The following is an 11,829-nucleotide window of genomic DNA, read 5'->3' as shown; positions in this document are numbered from 1 at the left end:
TATTTGAATTATTGAAAAATATAATGAAGAAATTAAAAAAAATACTCTTGAAAAGAAGAAATTTAAACTAAGAAAAATGAAATTTTAGTTGACATTCATAAAAAAGTTGGCTTTTTTTAAAGTCTATTGTCTAATAGAATTGCAGGAAATAAACACACTGTAATTATAACAAAAAAGTTATTTAAATTTCTTGTAATTACACTATTTATTTATTTTTTGTTTAATTTACTACTTTTTAAGCTATTTTCTGTGTCAATTTAAATATACAAAATATTTTTAGTATCTTTTGAACTGTCTTTATATAATATTTTAGAATTGCAGAAGACTAAAATAGATGAGTAGAATAGAATAGAATAGAATAAACTACTTTTAAATTAGCAATTAATTGTAATTGAATAACAAACATTTTTATTTGCATTTATTGACTATTTTCAGATTTGAAATATTGATCAATATACAAAATAGCAGTTACAGAATAGAACAAATATAGTTGATAAATACTGGCGAAAAACATTTGTTATTTAATTATGATTATAGAAAAAATTAACAACCATTAATCCACCATTTAATTTTTTTTTTGGATGAAAATTTAATAATAAGCAACGACAGTGTATACAAAATTTAAATTTTGCAGTTTAATACTTTGTTTTAATGATTTACTAAATATCTTTTATTTGTGTTTAAAATTTATCATAAAAAATAAAGAGTATGTCAATATTATGTACAGTATGCATAAACAATAATAACTGAAACATTAAATTACTTGAATAAAGCAAATTTATGTTTTGTTGCTTTACAGTATTAATAAAAAAAGGATAATATCATAAGGATTACCAATACAGCAAAAATAAACTGCAACGTCCATTAATAATTACAAAAAAATTTAATAATATGAGAACATGATATGTATGATAATATAAAAAAAGACAAAAACATGTAAATTGAGAAAAAATTAGGATAAAGTATAGTAGGAATATTTTTTACAAATAAATTTATATTTATGGTACTGTAAAGTGTAGCATATTTTTTATATTTACATCAGATTTATATAATGGAAAAAGAAGGAATAGATAGCAATACTGAGGTGACAAAATGTAACTATTTCTGGTTTGAACAGACAGGGTTTTTAGGCTAATATAGTAAGAAGGAAGCAAACTGTTATAATATTTATATGTAAATAGCTGATCAAAATAAATCCATTTAGTAAGATCAGGAAGTTCTAAGCAAAATATGAGAAACACCTGATGAATCAGTAATAGGTTAGATGAGAGCTTGTTCAGAAAATATATTTTAGAAAATTTGGTATTTAATTTTTTCAGAAGAGAATGAGAAGCAGAAGCCCAAACAGATAAAGCATAATCAATTATAAACAGAATATTAGTGAAAAATATAACAAAAGTGTTTCTTTTTTTGTAGAAATGTTTTTGAAATTGTACAAGATCATTTTTCTGCAGATGAAAATTTGTTTAGTTAGTTTGCAAATGTGTGAATTAAAGTTAACTTTAAAATCAAAGACTATACCAAAGTCAGTTAAGAGTCATATATATTAAAAGTCAGTTAAGCTTTAAAGTCAATTAAGAGTCATATATATTAAGTCAGTACAAGAGAAAATAAATAAATTATAGTTTTAAAGCACTAGTGATTTTTGCTTTAAGAAAAGCATTTTGAATTGAATGCACAAGATTCAAAATTTTTTCTTTGGAAATGAAACAGGCTGTAAATATTGTATGTTTAAGAAATTTTGAAAATTGTTTCAACCATACATGAATTACATTTTTAAAATTTAACATTAAAATGCAAGTAATTTATATATATATAATTCCATTAAAAATTAACATATAAAATTATCAAGTTTATATGTTAATTTAACTTATAAAATATAAACTTGTTGTTGTTTTATATTTTCTATTTTATGTTATTTTTTATATGAATGTAATTTTTTAAATTATTATTTAATTATGAATTTATAATCAGACTAATTGATTATTGACAGAATTTAAGTTGTTGATAAATGAGAGAACAAGTAATTAATTTGTTTCATTTGATGCATTTTTTTAACAGTATAAAAGATACAGGAAATAAACTTCTTTAATTGATTAAGAAGAATTTTTAAAATAAAAAAATAATCTAACTTTTCATAACCTTTTAATTATATCTTTATCTTACATAAACATTATATAAATATATAATTAGTTGATAAATATTTCATATGAACTCATAATCTGAAGCAAAATATAATCACAAGTGATATATCTGTACAGTATATTTAATTAGCTGATACTCATTGTAAATCATCATGGATACTTTTGAGATATAAACTTTTATGTACTGTACAGAACATTAATTTTAGATTTAAGCAATAAAGTAATTAAATATAAGTTTATGTTTTAATAAACTTGAATATATTGTTTAATTTATTTTTATTAATCATAACTGAAATTTTATAAGGTTTTAGTAGTGAACTTAATAGTGTTAATATAAAATATTGGGTTTTTTTTTTTATGTTTTTATATGTAAAGAATATAGACAGTTAACATTTAAGATACATTTACGATCAATATTAAACTTTAAATGGCTAAAAAAGAAAATATAAAATTATTTATTTGAAAATTTAATTTTCATATAAAATAACAAAAATTCTTATTTTCAACTCGTATGTAATTTTGAAGTTTAATAAGTTTTTACAAAATAATTGCAATTAATTTGTAGCTTGCTTAAAGAAATATTTTAAGTTAAGAACCTCATAAAAGATTTTGTTCACTGATAATTTATTAATTTAGTAGTTGATAACAAGTACTAAATTGATAAATTATGTTGTTATAACTTTAATATTATGTATTTTAATTGTGTAAATTTGATTTTAAACTTTAAATTTTTTTTAATTAAAACTTAAATAATTTAAAATGCTACTTCAGACTTTTTTTTAACTAAAAAACAAATCAAGCATTAAAAATTCAAAAACTTTGGAAATTTTACAAGTTAATCATTTTTAATTGTTTTAAAATATGCTGTAAAAAAGTATTTTTAGTTCTTGACACTTGTCATTTACTAAAGAATTACAAAATTAAATGTATTGATAAACTTTATAACAGTGAATTGTTCTCTTATATAAATTTTTCATATTTCTGTAGAAGTATAACAATAATTTGCATATTTTGAGTATATAAATATATATTTTAAAAACATTTTCTGATTGATAATTAAAATTGGTCATTATTTAAAGTGTACTAATACTTTTAACACAATAAAAGTTCTTAATTACTTTAACTGCATTTCTTTCTTTATTTAAAGGACACTAAATGAGTTTAACCCATTTAATCCCAATAAATTTGTTAAGTAGCTATTATATCTATAATAATGATTCAACATTTATTAAAGTAGATATATGATTTTTAAACATAAGAATCATGCTGCAAGATATTATGTATCTAAATAATTTTGACTTCATTATAAGTTTATGTTAAATATTACCCTTTGAATGTCGGGTAAGACATAATTTATATATATATTTCTAGTTATATTTAAAGCCAAGCTTTATTTAAATAAATCTTGCAGTTTTTAAATGGTTGAATTGAGAACATAATATCTTATTGTGCAGATAATTTGACTCATTATCATGCACGGTGAATCGGAACAAGCTTTTTTTTATTATTATCAGCTTTATTTCTTGATGAAGAATTTTATGGAATTCATTACATAAACTCGACTTTTATAATAAAAAGATGCTTATAAATTAAATGAGAATGCAAAATTTTAATATATTTCAAGAGATATTCCCGTTTTTAATTCAAAGCGAGAGATGTTATGATGAAAACGTTTCGCCTCGATTGAATTCCTTCAAACATCCTGTTCTGTCCAGGGTCGTTGCCTTCTTGGTCATTTTCAATAGAAGCGCGTTCTTCTGCCGTAAGGGAAGAAATGACAACTAATTATTCGATTTAGCAAAATAAATAAAATGTTTGAAAGCATTTTCTTCTTTTTACAGTTTTTATATATATTTTTTCTGAAACGAAGATTTTCGACTTCAATTTTTTTCCTTCCTCTGTGGCTTTCTTCATTAGGTACAAAACTTAGTGTAAGTTATTCTTGGCCTATAAACAGTCTTCCCAATCATTGCTACCGTTTTTAGTCTTTAGTAATTCTAGCTGAGAGTTTTTCTTATCGTATAATATCTCCTAATCCAAGTTTAATAAAAATTGTCTTGTTTGAAGAAAAATAGCATTTTGGTCAAAAAATCTTTATTCTGGGTGACATTTTTTTCCCAGAAGAAAAAATTCCCCCCCACTAATTATGCTGTTAGTTTTCTGTATGTTACGCTTTATAGCTTATTCTGATGTTTTGAATCGATGTTATCCGCGTTAAATCGAAAATAAGATGGTTGTCAGTTGTGTTTTATGTTGTCAGGTAAGTAAATTAATTCGCGAAAGAAATTAATTACGTTGTAGTGATATTTTAAGAAATAATTTGTAACATTATTAGATACTAAGGACTTGGTTTCTGTGATAAAAATAAATAAAGCGTAAAAATTAATTTTTTCTTTTGATTTTTACGCTTCATTTATTAGGTTATTAATTTAATTTTTTAAGCACAATAATAATACTAATTGTCATATAATTGATGAACTTAGTCTTTTTTCAAACGAGGAGAAATTTAGATTTAATGATTGCTTTTCTGTTCTGTAATAAATTTACTTTAGAAAATCTCTCAATAAATTTTTGTATATATTTCATCTGTTATATAATTTTATTTTAATGCTGTTTGTCACTATTTTTAGTGAGAAAAGCATCAAAAAAGAATTTTCATCCTCTGTTATATAGTAATTACTAATTGGTTGAATACTTAAAATTGAATGTATGTTGATAATCGACTCAATTAAGGATTATTTTAACTTAATGTACAGTACATCATTCTTCGAAATTATGTTTTAAAACTTCAAAAATTAACCATTAATTTTACTTTTTGTACATACATAACAGAGGGAAAGTATGATACGCGGTCAAAAATTGACCCTCCCAAGATATTTATATTTTTGGACTCAGGACCTTGAATTTCGAGAAACGTAAGAAAAAAATGAACGTTTTTCTGTATGTAAGGATTTTTGTGTGTATGTATATTAAGGGGCACGATTTTTTCACCCACTTTGAAGCTTAGTAACTGCTGCGTCTTTCGTCAAAAATTTCTGAAATTATGCGTAGAAGTTTGGGTATTTGGGGATTGATGCTATTAAATTTTGTTGGTTAAATGTTAATAGGATGGGGAAATAGAGGGAGCGTGTCATATCTCGAGTGGAAACGGTCTTAATGGAAATTTTATTTACTATTAGCATTTACATTTTTTTAAAAATTCATCTCTACCCTCAAAATTAAGTTTTTCGCCAGTTTATAATAATTAATATAAATAAGAAGTTTTTAAAATATCATAACAGATAGTGACACACAGAATTTTAAGTTTTTTGCTGAAAAATGAAAATTTTTACAGTTTCAATAATATTTTATTCAATTTTTATAATAATAGGTATTTTCATGTAGAAAGCCGTGAAAAATTTGAAATATTCGATTTTTCTTTAATTTTTAAGAAATTTTAGTTCTGATGATGTGGTTTAAAATCAGTATTTTTCAGTCAAATATTAATAATATATTAATTATTGGACCGATTTCTAAAAATATGATCCTCCTTTGTTTTTTATTGATTTTAAAACGAATTAAGTAGGCCTCTGTTACGATGTTGAAGTTTGTGAAATATGCCGAAAATCGCTTTTTAGATAAAGTACAGAAATTTTGAGGATAAATTTAGAAGTCTAATACTATGTATTGAAATTTAAAAAAACGTAGAATAGGTCCGAACAAATCACTGTGGATCGTTTCTCTTTCGAAAAACTATAAAAATATATGAATAAAATGAATAAAACAAATGAAACCTGTTTTTTTCACCATAAAAAAAAACTAATTACTTTCGCATCAGCTTTCTATATAAAACAAAATTTTGCGGCTCTTTTGTATCCGGTATCCGAGCCTAATCACTTGGTTCCATTATCTCAGCTTCGCACTCTGTTCAAATTAGATAAAAATTTTCATTACTTTATGTATTAGCATATCATATTTCTGTTCTCGAATTTCTTCATTTTGTTTAATTCGCCAATGTTGAATCAAGAAATTAATAAAAATATTTTTTTTCGTTTCTTGGAATTATTGATAGTCGCTAGATGTTTGTTCAATATTTGATTTTCGATTAAATATATATTCTAGATGTAAAGTATTATCTGTTATGAATGAGTATCGATTATGTGATTAGACGGTCTTAGATTTAATTAAGTTCTTTTCCTCTTGACAAAATCAATATACTTTAATAAAAATACCATAAGGATATAACGATACTGAATCCATCTCCGAAAGAGTGTACTTAACAAACACAATAACAGTAGAAATTTAAATACAATTAAATAGATAAGTTTAAGTGCGCTAAAACAATTTACGCTAACTTTAAATATAGTCTATAAATATAAAACGATTATCAAATTATTTTTATACAACTAAAGTATTCGTGCCTCACATTACCTTGTTCTATATTTTTAACAATAGTTCGGACATTTTGACAGTAACTTTTTCAATAATCCGTAATAATCCGTTTTCTTGAGAGGAATTTTCAATTTAATTTTTTTTTTCCTTTTGCAAAATTATCTTGTATATATGTACAATTAAGAACTTTTATGTATTAAAAATAAATTTAGAAATAGTAAAATTTTGAATAATGGCTTAAGAAATATCAAATACGGTGGAATTTCGATATGGAGAACTTAGAGCTAAATAATTTACTGTATCAAGAGTTCATTATATACGCAATGAATAGTAAGGACCAACAAAATCATTCACTGTATCAGTTTGTTACCGTATCAAAGAATTCACTATATATATCTTAGACTTGTTTTTTAAAATAAGTTATTTTGGCTGTTTAACAATTCTCAACAATATATTTTTAATTAATTCATTAATATAAGCACAACTTCACTCAAAGAAGATAATAGATATTTAAAACAGTTTAGAGATTTATCTCTCATCTCTAGCGATACGAACTTGTATCTGAATTTTTAGGGAGCATACAAAATTAAAGGTAAAACTTTTATTTATATTAAATAATCTTATGCTTAGAAGAACTTTAGAATCTACCACATTCATAAACGTCTATACGAGCACTAAATGGATAAATTTTATGCTGGATATTAAAAGATACAATTTTCTTAATTTAATAATCGTTTTAAAGACAAAATATATTAGGGTCACTAGGTTACTCCTATTATCAGTGTCTTACTTGACATTTATTGTTTTTATATATTTTTATACTGCAGAATAATTTCGTTAAATAATATATTAAACCCTACGAAACTTAAAAGTAGTTTTTGCCAGACTTTTTAATATAATAATAACCATTCTTATATTATGGCATTAATAACATTTTAATGGCATTCTTATATGGGTTATATGGCATACACCAATAAAGATTATCTGTAAACCAAACTCAATTTTTAGAAGCATTTTAGATCTTACACTTGAAACTGAAATTTAAAACGTATATCACAACCACGTGATTTTGTTTACATTTTGAAAGCGATTTCGATGTCACTGGGTGTTTACTCATCTCACTAAAGGTGTGAACAGTAAATGAACTAAGTGCACTAGTGCAGTGGTTCTTAATATTTTTATACTTGCGGTCCACCAAATATTTTATAATTTTTTTGAGACCCCCATTTTTTAATAATAATTTATATTTGTTAAATTATCTATAATAAATTGATTTTTTATTATTGCTTTATTTTTTTATATAATAAATGTAAAACATAACTTTATTATTTCACTAGCAGACCCCGCCACGCGTTGTTGTGACTCAAAATGTATCTATTATAAATGTATAACACTTCCCCCGTGGGGGGTGGGAATTTTTCGAAAAATCCCTTCTTAGTGTACATTCTCTTGACGTACCCTATTAAAACGCAATCAAAAACGCAAAAAACCGCATCTAAAATAGTATAATAGAAGCCAAGTTCTTCACAGTAAGCCTTAATCCTGTCTATCTCCCCCCCGTGGGGGGAATTTCGCCACGTATATTATGTAAAAACACGTGCGTATTTGAATGCAGCGTTGTGTCAAAATTATGAACAAACGAACATTACATTTTTATTTATAGATAGATGATATTCTTTATTCATCCTCACAGAAAAGCATGTTTCACAGAAAAGCAAACTTAAAGCATTGTACTCGTAGCGCCATCTGTTGGACATAAAAGCCTTAACCCTAGATGATATCATTTAATTTATATGAATGTTTAACGGAATAATATACAGCCTAAGTCCACCCTGAAGTTCCATTCTAAATATTGGTGAAAGAATTTTTGAAATCGGATGAGTAGTTTCGGAGATTACCCGCTACATACAAACTTACAAACATTACCTCTATAATATTAGTATAGATATAGATTATCTATTTAAATAACATTCAAACTTCACAATTAAACATAAAAATTCATTAATAAAATAAGAAACATTTAAAAATTCATAGAAAAAACAAAAAAATTATTCGAAAATAATTTAATGAGATTTCTGCTGCTGAATAGCCTCAACTAATTTGTTAATTCTTGGTTCAATTGTTTGTGATACTATCCGCATGCAGGCATCTAATCGCAATCGATTGCGGTTTTTTGTTTTTATATCCACCATAGTTGAGAACCCCTTTTCACACAAATATATATAAATTTTGCATAATTTGGCGGCCCCCGGTAAACTTCTTAGGGACCTCCAGGGGACCGCGGCCCCCTGTTAAGAAACACTGCACTAGTGCGTGTACGGATTATTTTGTAAAAGAACTGGTTTCAGTGCACAGCGTTCAGAAAAATAAACCAGGGCCGTGTTCAGTAACGCAGAATTCTTGTTAAGTCTAGTTATGCTGCAATGTTGAACTCGTTTCTAACTACTGCTTGACTCCTCCCACCACTAGCTTCTTTTATGTATTCTTAGCTCCGCCCACTAAGCCACTCATTCTAACTTAGGTGTTCTGTGTTACTTAACACGGTCCTGCACTAAGCGCACTATGTTAAGACTTAATTTTCCATCAGTGGAACAACATGGCTGCTGTCACGTGTTACCAGTTTTGCTATGAAAAGTAAGAATTTTTTCTTGAGTGCAGAATTATATTAGACAACTGAAAACGATACGAATGTTATATAAATAATTTTATATGATATCGGCGAATATTAGCGAGACTTGCAATTTTTACTTTTCTGACATTTGAAAGCCCCATTAATCCGTTCAGTTTTTTTTTTGCTACATTGTCATATTCTGTGCACTGAAAAAACTGGTACTGATACCTAAGTTTATTTACTGAATTTGTTTAAGTGCGCTAAAACAATTTAAATTAACTTTAAATATAATCTACAAAATTTTCAACAAATAATTAAATAAAAAGAATTTGTAACAGAAAAGCCGAGATGCATATTTATTGCTATGACTCACATAGAATGTACGAATTATTAATGTTTCGAAATAATGATGCAGACGAAAATTTTACGAATAGAATCATCAATCAGGATTTGGAATCGATTCAAAGTTTCTTAGAGGCCAATACTGTATTTCACTAAAAGAAAAAAATTGATGCACTATTTTAAAATGATTTTGGTATTAAATAGAATATAAATTCAAAAGATTAATCTTCAAAAATAGCAGATGAAATCATTCCGTTCAAATTCTCATGTAATAAGTTTTCATATCTCTCGAATGATGCACGATCACACAATTTCTCTGAAGTCGTGAGATTATTTCATGGTTAAAGTGATACGTGAAAATTATTACACATACTCGTGAGGTTGAAGATCTTTTAGATTTTAATCATTTTAAATCTCATTTAAAAAAAACTATAATATACAAATAATAAATATATATTTCATCTTTCGTTGTTTTTTTTTCTTCCTGTATTTTAAATGGATAGTTCCATCAGCCTGAGAGAAATGATTTTTTGTTCTTTCAAACATGTTGGTGTAAAACAAATATCTCAAGTCAGTTGTATATCAAAAGACTTTATTGAAAGTTTGAATTGTTTATTTTTACTTTTCCGGCTGTTTTATATAACAGAGAAAGTTGGTCATTTTTTTGGACCGATTACCAAAGATTTTTACATTTTTGAACTGGGTCTCTTGAAACATCGAGAAATGAAAAAAAAAAAAAAGTTGGTTTGTTTTTTCGGTGTGGATATTTATGTTTGTGAGTCACGATTTGTTCACCCACTTTGAAACTTAATAACTCCTGTGCTTTTTGTGGAAAATTTCTGAAATTTTGCAGGTAGATTTGTGTTCTAGGGGGACTGATACTGGAACTGTCAGTTTTTTATCCACACATTCAGGTGTACCCAACGATCTAGAATATACTATCAATACATAGACTGACTGTAGTGACGCCATATTTAAAGAAAATTGAATACACGTCCGCCGTTTTGATTTTTAGTCAAGGGGACATGGCATTTGTGTTGTTAACACAACACAACGAGCTAGAATATTCTAAATTGTGTAAAAGTGTGCAAAGGAAAGGAAGAGTTNTGATTTTTAGTCAAGGGGACATGGCATTTGTGTTGTTAACACAACACAACGAGCTAGAATATTCTAAATTGTGTAAAAGTGTGCAAAGGAAAGGAAGAGTTAAGGCAACGAGCTAGAATATTCTAAATTGTGTAAAAGTGTGCAAAGGAAAGGAAGAGTTTTAACCCCCAACTGAGATGGTTCCAGTCAAAATGGTCCAGCTTAGGTTTTTTTATGTTGAAAGTAAATAACAAGACATTTCTTTCTTTAGCCCTTTATTTAAACATTTCTAAACAAAACAAAATATTTTGTAGAAATAAGTTAAATGCATTTCTAAAACATTCTTAATTTTATTTTCCCAGTTGTTATATATACATAACGAGTAAAGTATTTGAATCGCGACAAATTTTACCTTCAGAATGTTTTGCAAATCTCCACGTTTTCAGACCTCTCGAACCCAAAAAAGTCCGAAAAAAGGGAAAAAATGTTCCATATCTGTGTGTATGTGTTAGCGTCTATAAGAAACGAAATTTGGCATAACTTGTGTATAAGGAGCATTGCTACTCACTATTATTTAATAGCATCATTACTCCTTAATATTAAAGGTATGGGAGATAGAGGGTTAACTCTTTCCGCCCCGTGGGCACTAAGAGGGCCTCTTTTTGCAAGCCCATTATGGGTTCGGCCAGGCCCACAATGGGGCTGCCAGGTGTGAGGGACGGGGCCCGACATATCCGAGCGGATTTAGTTGATAACCAATTGAAGATAATGTAAAATCGCGCGCAAAATTTATCTTTTGATGGAATTTATCATTGTTATGAGAACTCCGTTGCAATTTTGAAACTTATTTTGAATATTTGAATTTATTGATAAAATGATTTGAGAGACTGAAAGTTGTTGAAAGCTTTTTAACATTTTTTTTTTTTAGTTTCTTGATCTATAATAACTACAATTTTGTATTATTTATACAAAAGTGGAAAAGATAATAAGGTATATTCTAAAAACAATTTGTTCGGAAAATAAAGTTTGCTGTTACTTCTATAAGTTCTGTTTCAAAAATTTTATTATGAATATTTCTTTATATTTTCTCAAATACTATCTGATTAGAGATACTGTAGTGATTCATTTCCTCCAAGCGTTATCAATGAAAAGGAAATAAAACTATGTTAAATGAACGTTAACAGTTGTTAAATGGTTTCATATTTGAAGCTAAAATTCATTACAGTCGTGAAAAATTAAAATTTAGATGAAATAAAAACGTAAAAACCTGAACTA

Source organism: Centruroides sculpturatus, unplaced genomic scaffold (genome assembly GCF_000671375.1).
Source record: "Centruroides sculpturatus isolate CEXI.00-Female unplaced genomic scaffold, Cexi_2.0 scaffold864, whole genome shotgun sequence".
Taxonomy (NCBI): Eukaryota; Metazoa; Arthropoda; class Arachnida; order Scorpiones; family Buthidae; genus Centruroides; species Centruroides sculpturatus.
This window is presented reverse-complemented; position numbering follows the sequence as displayed.